Source organism: Pipra filicauda, unplaced genomic scaffold, assembly GCF_003945595.2.
Source record: "Pipra filicauda isolate LSUMZ 115617 unplaced genomic scaffold, ASM394559v2 scaffold604_size233181_pilon, whole genome shotgun sequence".
Taxonomy (NCBI): domain Eukaryota; kingdom Metazoa; phylum Chordata; class Aves; order Passeriformes; family Pipridae; genus Pipra; species Pipra filicauda.
In genome coordinates, this window is record NW_024104759.1 from 32,959 (window position 1) to 41,413 (window position 8,455).

Consider the following 8,455-nt stretch of genomic DNA (forward strand, 5'->3'; position numbering starts at 1 on the left):
TTAAGGCTTTCCTGAATTGCTTGTTTTAACACATCATATGACTATAGAGAAAAAGCACAAGGCAAGGAAGACATTTTGCTACTTGTCTTCTACCATGCAACACTGCCATCAACGTGAAGTATTTGAATGAGATGACTTTATAGACAAAGAATAGCTGGTAATAACTAGAGGGAGACAAGAAAACATTTGCAGTAGTTTGATCCTGGGAAGGTGTTCCCTTAGGTTAATTTATTTATTTTCTGACTTTTTGCAGGTCTTTTTACACTACCTTTCCATCAGGTAATATGGTTGTTATGGAGTAAATCAGGGATAATCACAGCACTTGATTAAAAGCAACAAATTCAACAATGATTATTTTGGAGGTAAAGAAGTAAAATTGAAAAGTCTATGGGGGAAGCAGACCGAGAGTAATGTAGAGATACCAGCAGGGGGGAATGCAGGTGAGACCACAGAAATGGCAGGTGAGCAGTCATCCAGGTTTCATGAAGGTCTCCTCACTGTACTATGATCTGACTTGTGTTAGGCACTTTTTAATGCTTGCACTGCCCTGAGGCGCCCTGAAGCCCCCAACCCTCAGGGCACTGCCAGCCTAAGCTGCACTCTGCCAATCTGTGCTGCTACAATTACCTCAAAAGATAGATTTCTAAAATTTTTTAACCTTAAGTTAACCTCAGGGAAGTATTCATAATTCCCCATATCTCTGAATATTCTGTCTTATTGCACCATACACTGAAATACAGTACCTGGAGACACTTGGTACCTTCCAGTGTGGTAATGCCTCTGTTCTTCATTCCTCAGGTCTAAAGATCCAGAACCTTTGAAAGTCCCCAGAATGCTCCTTTCAAGGCTAAGAATCCACAGTAAGTAAAAGTACTTTTAAAACCAGGTTTTTATGATGCAATTAGACATTCTTTTTAATGGTTTCCAGAAAAAGAGATGAAAGTAAAGGTACAAGGAGTAAATTAAACTTTAGCTTTTTAATGTTGATAATAATAGATAAGTATAATTATGCTAAACACTATATCTATTCTGAGAGATACATCTGGAGTACTGTAAGTACTGCTAAATAGAGTGAAGATACAAAGGAAAAACTAAATAAGAGGATAACAAAACTCTGAATATTCACATCATGCTATTAGCATGAATGTCTAAATGACAAGATATTTTAGAGGTAAAGAAAATAATACAGATTTCTTAACATATTTCATACAAATACCAATAGTCTCAGAGTAATTACTGAGTGCAAATGGCAAAATTCCATGAATTATATTTCATGCAATGAAATGGAGCACCCACCTGCACTAGGAAATAATTCTTTCATAAGTACTGGTAAAGATTGAGTATGTTTTTCTTTTTTTTCCCCTGTCACAGCACACAGATGTGCTCATTTTCAGAAATCTGTCAGCCACTTATTGATTTGGACTTTAAAAATACAAAAAATTTCCATCAAAACTTCCTGAAATCTGTCCTGATTTAAATTAATTCCTCTAATACCTGCAACTGGACTCACACTCTGCTATTTCATAGAATCTGCCCAGCCTGTACTCGTACTTGGGATTGCCCCAACCCAGGTGTAGGACCTTGCACTTGGCCTTACTGATTTTCATGAGGTTTGCACAAGCCCACCTCTCATGTCTGTCCCTCTGGATGCCATCCCTTCCCTCCAGTCTCTCCAGTCACCCTCACCACACAGCTTGGTGTTGTGAGCAAACTTGCTGAGGGTGCACTTGATCCCGCTGTCCATGTCACTGACAAGGTTGTTAAACACCTGAAACAGTTAAACAAACATCTCATACATTTTAACATCTAACATTTTAACATGTTTAGTGGTGCTGGTCCCAATAGCAATCTCTGAGGAGCGTCACTCGTCACTGCTCTTGACTTGTACATTGAGCCATTGAACACAACCTGTTGGAGGACAACCCTCCACCCATTTTTTTACCTACTCAGAGGTCCATCCATCAAATCCACGTCTCTCCAGTTTAGAGACAAGAATGTCACGAGGGACAGTGTCAAATGCTTTGCACAAACCCAGGCAGATGACAAGTCCAAGTAGATTTCTTGGCCCTCTGAAAAGAAACGGGGATTCTTCATGCCTCTTTATAAATACCTGATATGAGTTTCCCAGCTTATCCAGAGGGCTGAGATCCAGGTGCATCACATCTAGGGAAAAGACTGGCTACCCTGTCCCTCTTTTAGGTATCAGTAAAGCTCCTGCTCAGACATGGTCGCGTGTAAGTGTGGCTGTGTTATCACCAGGGCTGGTACAAACTGACCCACTGTGCAGCCCTGCCAGAGGTCTGTGACTGCTCATGGAATATTTTGTTCGATTAATGTATTTTGAGATTTTTTTGTTTGCTTTTGGAAGAACTGCTTAGCTGTGTCTTATAGACTGTTCTTAACAGTGCACTTGACCCTTATGTCTGCAAGCAGACAACCGAAATGCCTTGCTGAAGTCTCTTTCCAGTTTCTTGTTTAAGTTCTTAATAACTCCGATGTCTTTTATTTTTTTTTTCCAGGCTTCACACTAAAAGGTTCTCCAGCTGAGTTATGCCCCTTAGTCATGGAATTCACACCCCACCTCCTCCACTGACGCAAACTTTGGAGAGCAGCTCTATGGAGGATAACCTAAGTGCTGCCTCCAGAGCTAAAGTGAGCTGTCCTTGCTTGTTATTGTAATGTTGATATACATATCTTCCTTTCCTCATCTGTTATATCCTAATGTCATTAGGATGAGCCTGCAGCAATTTTAAAAGCTGGCTGCACAGCCTCTTTGACGTCATTACAGAAAGGTCTCGGCTGCAGACCCTGCATATACTGTCTGTGATATAGTGTATAAAAATCCATGTCAGTCCTGGCTCTCAGGGAGCACTGGAAATGATTCAACTGTCTGGAATGGGCAGATGGCTGCTATCAAAGTTTTATTATCACCATCATTATTATTACAGTGGTTTGCAACACATATTGAACTTTCAGACTGGTGTTAAAACTTAAATATTTGAGCAACACTTTCGGAAATTCAAATCCTTTCCAATTCGACTCCAAAAAGCGGGAGTACGTTTTTAAAGCTAATTAGACAGATTGCTTGGTTCCACTTCCAACTTTCAGAATAATTATCTCAAAATTCTTGTTCTCATGTAAACACAACTGTTAACTATTTTTAATTGCTTTGATTTATTGCAGAACTTAAATTCAGTACATATTGAACGTTCAGCAGGGTGGAAAGAAAATCTGAGTTAGTTAAGGGTGCATATGGGTTGGATTGTCTACCAAGTCTTTTTCTCTTTGGAAATGCTTGTAGTCAACACAGGCTGCTAGATACTGCCTGCTGCAGGCATCCTCTATAACCAAACATATTAAGGGATATAGGATTAATTGGTACACATTTCTTTAAAACAACTGAATTTGCAACACATGTAGGTTTGCTTGGCAATTGCAAGAGTAACATCTTGTTTTTATCTTGTAGCTACTGCCTGCATTCTGTTGGGCATTTGGGCATTTCACCTCTCATGATTCTCTTGTGATACATCAGCAGATGGCTGAGGATTTTTCTGGGTCATCATGATGGTGGCCCAGTCTGAGCTATGTTTCCTGTCACTGAATTGCACTTGTCCTTAGTTTTGTCTCCACTGCTGTCCTGCAGCTCACCAGTGTGAGGTATACATAAACCACTGCTGCTTGTGCCATTGCCTTTTTATGGGTTTATTTGGTCAATGACCTGAGTGCTGCAGTGTTGGCTCTTGTATTCGTTGTTTGGGTCAAGCTTTCTGTTTGACTTGGTGTGCTCTTCCCTCTGTCTGCAGCTGGCCTGACAGCAGAGGTCCTCTCAACTGAGGTATGATTCACTGGCATATTAATTTCCATTTTCAAGAGGGCATATTGGCCAGAATTTCTAGGCAGACATCTTCTCCTGTTTGTTTTTCCTTCACCATCTTTCCCCCACACCCAGTGATGTCTCAGGCAAGGTATCTAGTAGGCAAGCTTTTATTTATTGACTAAGAGAAGGTACCTTCTCTTCTTAACGTCATCTTCTCCAGCACCTTCATAACACCCTGGAGTTCCTTTCAGTGTCAGAATCCCCTGTTATGCCCCTGAAATTGCTTTTGTTGCCTACATTGGGTCTGGGAACAGAGCAGCCAAGCAGAAAGGGACCTGGAGTTTGGATTGACAGGAAGCTGAACAGGAGCCAGCAGTGTGCCCAGGTGGCCAAGAAGGCCAATGGCATCCTGGCCTGGATCAGGAATGGTGTGGCCAGCAGGACCAGGGAAGTGATTCTGCCCCTGTACTCAGCACTGGTGAGGCCACATCTCAAGTGCTGTGTCCAGTTCTGGGCCCCTCAGCTCAGGAAGGATATTGAGGTGCTGGAGCAGGTCCAGAGAAAAGCAACAAGGCTGGTGAAGAGACTTGAGCACAAATCCTATGAGGAGAGGCTGAGGGAGCTGGGGCTGTTCAGCCTGGAGAAGAGGAGGCTCAGGGGAGACCTCCTCACTCTCTACAACTCCTTGAAAGGAGGTTGTAGCCAGATGGGGGTTGATCTCTTCTCCCAGGCAGCTATCAGTAAGACAAGAGGGCATGGTCTTAAGCTGTGCCAGGGGAGGTTTAGGTTGGGTATTAGGAAGAAACGGCAGTGTTGGGTGAAGGGTTGGACTTGATGATCTCAGAGGTCCCTTCCAACTGATTCTATGATTCTATGGTTCTATGATTCTATGATATGCTCTTTCACAGAGACAAAGGGAAATAAAGCCACTTTTCATTCCTCCTGTTTCTAAGTGTGGTTCTATTCTCTCTTCTGTAACAGGGTTTTGTATCCAGGTAAGTATAACAGTAGTTGTATGCATAATTTCACTGCCCTTCCTCTGTGCTACAGTTGTGGAAAAGTCCACTGCAAATAAAAAACTGGGTTTGAAGTGGGGGAGTAGGGGGGAGGCAGGCAGCTGTATTACCTGACTGACTAGAGCTGCTGTACCCTGGATTCAACACATTCACTTACAAACTATACTGAACAAAGCTTTTCCTGGGCATTGATTTCTGCCAGCGGCAGGAGCTGCAGTCTGTAATGGATCCAGAGGTCAGCTCCCAGTGACGCAGTTTCAAGGAACACGAACAGAGCCAGTCTGAGCTCCAAAAAAATCAATCACAGGGAAATGGCCTCCAGTTTGTAGCCGTCAGAAAAAGTGGCAGCAGTGGGGCATTACGGGCCATTACCCCACTGCTTGTCAGCTCAGTGTCTTCTCCAGAAGAGCAGGGTCAATCCCTCTGCAGAAGTTTGGACCGTGTCACCTGTAACCAGGCACAGCTGAGCTTCTAGGAAGTTTGTGTAAGGAAGGACTAGTGATTGTCACAAATGTTTATTTTTCCTCTTTTTCTCTTCATACTTGATTTTTGGCAAAATTGGGCGTGTGAGTCTCAGTGGTGCCAGAGCTCATCTCCTTCTGCTGTTGAGGGAAACTCACTGTGCCTCAGCTCTTTTCTTCCCCTTTGCTACCTACAAGGCATGGCTCTGTAGTGAAGGTCACGGGCACCACAAATCTCAGACTGGGAAGGAAGGGGAAGTGTGTGCTGCTTGCTATTCCAGATATGACCGCTCTCAGAGGATCACTAATTGTCTCTTATCGCGCTACGTTTAAGTGGAATGGAATCTCCTGAGAGATTTAAAATAACCTAATCACCAAGTGAAGGCAGTTTAGGGAGCCTCTGTCTGCACTGTTTTCAGTTAATTTCCCTGGCAACCTGGAGCTGTCTGCCTAGGAAGCTGTGTCTGTATTGCCTGAAGTTTTTCTCAAACTCTACTCCCACCTGATAGCAGGCAAAAAATACATTTTGTTGGCATCTTTCGTATACATTCTCTTGTCTTTCCCCACTAATTAACATGACAGATAGTGGCATAGGGAGATGGAGTGAACCGTGTAGACTAATTTATACAGTGCTTAGGGTTCAATGTATGATTTAGATATGTATCCTCTCTTCTACCCCCTCACCTAAGATATTCAGCCTGACTTACTCACATCTGTACTTCTATGGTTGTGCAAGCATAAGTTACTTGTCAGATGTGTATCTGACCTTGTTTTCAGAGGAAAATAAGGCTGCAAGGAGAGCTGAAAAAAACACCAATTAATGATCAGATGAAGCAGCGTAAGAAGAATTGACTTAAAAGGATAAATGAATTTAAGTTGTGGGGTGTTGCCACTGGGTTGCTAATGACAGTCAGGCTAGTTCACTCACAGATGATTCAGGAAACTCCTTGCCCATTTCTGGGACAACCAGCTTTTGACACAGGTTTGTAGGATCTACAGATGTGTGACCAGCTTTCCACACCCTCCGAACTGCATGTCCACATCTTCTGATGGTCAAGACCACAAACATATGCTTTTTGAGCTATGAGGAGAGTGATCTGAAGGAGACTTGCATGTGCAAGACGTGATGTTAATTCCTGAGAGGTCCCATCCCTGTACCCTAGGGCTGAGTCTGGTGTGCGGCTGTGCCCTGCAGCAGGCTGGTAGTGTCTGCCTTGGCAGCTCCTTCTGGCCCACTTCCCCTCATAGCCATGGGTGTGGATTGACAAAACCGTGCTGCTCTTGGCCATGGTAAAGCCATGCTTAGGGTGCTCACAGGCAACATGTGGTTTGGGAGTAGCAACTGGCCCTCCTGGAGAAAAAAGGTGTCCCAGTGAATGGAGAGAGGATGAAGAGGGAGTGCCCTGCACAAGTTGTATCTCTCCCAGGCAGGTCAGCTCGTAGCCCAGGCATATCCAGCAAGTGGTACCACTGGGGGGGGGCTCCTGAATTCCAGTCCTCAGCAGCCTGATTCTGGATGGCTCATTCACCTCCACAGACTGCTACAGCGGGCTGGAACCAGGACAGACTGTTCAGATTAATCCAACTGTGAGCTCGAGTCTCCGTGGTGTGAGTTAAGCGCGTTCTTCAAATAGGTTTGACACAGATCAAAGGGAATTAAAGCAGAGTTTGCATATCACAGAGTCATAGAATGGCTTGACCTTAAAAATCACCTAGTTCCAATCTCCCTGCCAGAGGCAGGGATGCCGCCTGCTAGACCAAGTTACTCCTTTGTGATCCCACCCACTTGAAACCAGTGCTAATTCCATGAAGTTTTTCAAGTGTATCAGCTACCGATTATTGCTGGATTTTCAGCTCAGCAACCTGCTAATCCCTGAAATTTTCTCTGTGTTTCAGAGACAGGTACATTGCTATCCCAGAACTCTTAGGGTAGAACCATTTATTCTATCAAAAGTTTTGTATTTGTATTTGCTGCTAGATTAAAAAAATAATCAAGAAGAGTAAAGGGTAACACAAGATTGCTTTGTTAAGTTTTTCCAGTTTTTCACAGAATATTCTGTTTTTTCTCAATAATAGTTTTACTCTTTATTTATTTACTTATTACATGACATTTTGCCATAGGACTAGAATCAGAGAAGTTTGAACAGCAAACAGATATTTTCTATGTTTGGGTTTTTATTCTTTAATGGAAAATTCTAACAGAGTGCTTCTTTCTTATTGCTTTTAAAAACATTGCCCCTTGACCTATTTTATTTTCAGGTTTACCTACATCCAGCATTCTCTGGGAGAATGGAAGAGAGAACATGGAAGCTTGGGAGAACATGGAAGCTTGGGAGAACATGGAAGCAACAGGCAAGAAATAAAAAGCATTGGCCTCATAAAATTACAATATGATCTCTGAGTTTGGCTGGTGACCATGCTCTAGAAGCCACAGCAGACAGGACACAGAGTCAGTTGTGAGAGACACTTTGTATTCTCAGGACTGTTCATATAAAGAAAATCATTCCTTTAATATGGATTAAAATGCACACAGGTTTAGTGGTCCAGAACCAGATGTGTGACAGGTGAGGTAGAAAAGAAAGGGAGTAGGACACCAGGGAAAGAAAAGAAAAAATGAGGTGCTCAGGTAACCTGAAAACACCATTTTTCTTTAACAAAATAGTAGATGTTTTTGTTGGGGTCAGTATTCCATAGGTGTATAATTTCATGGATATATAAGAAACAGTATTTTTGAAGATGTTAGAAATACATCTTTGTGAACTTCTAAAAACTCTGAAAAACAAACACTTATGGGATTTTAGCTTATTGGATTTGCTGATGTTTTTTCTGTGGACCAAGAGATGACTTGGCATTTGAAAGAAATAGATGAATGGGACATCCAGGGTATGGACATTCATTTTCATTTGAGATCATTTGACTGCGGCTCACAAAAAGAACATTTTCATCAGTCATTGCTTGGTTAGGATTTAAGACTATGGAAAAAAAAAAAAAAGAAAAGGCAAAACCAACTGTGAAATACAGTTTCTAGATATAGTTAGATTTTTTGGCCATCTTCATTTCCTGGTACCCTGTATTCTACACACAGTACTGTGGCCAGAACAAGCTACTGTAGATGTGAGAAGAAAATGCAGGTCATCCTGATCTAAAGCACATGTCTCAGC

The 8,455-nt window shown here is 42.5% G+C and overlaps 1 long non-coding RNA gene across 1 annotated transcript; it reads left to right on the forward strand.

The window, feature by feature from the left end:
* The first annotated feature begins 256 nt into the window (after nucleotides 1–256).
* On the forward strand, nucleotides 257–7,640 carry LOC120324609. Its single transcript, XR_005566055.1, has 4 exons — nucleotides 257–440; nucleotides 799–860; nucleotides 2,520–2,652; nucleotides 7,554–7,640. It is a non-coding gene; the product is annotated as an uncharacterized LOC120324609 (long non-coding RNA).
* Nucleotides 7,641–8,455: the final 815 nt, after the last annotated feature.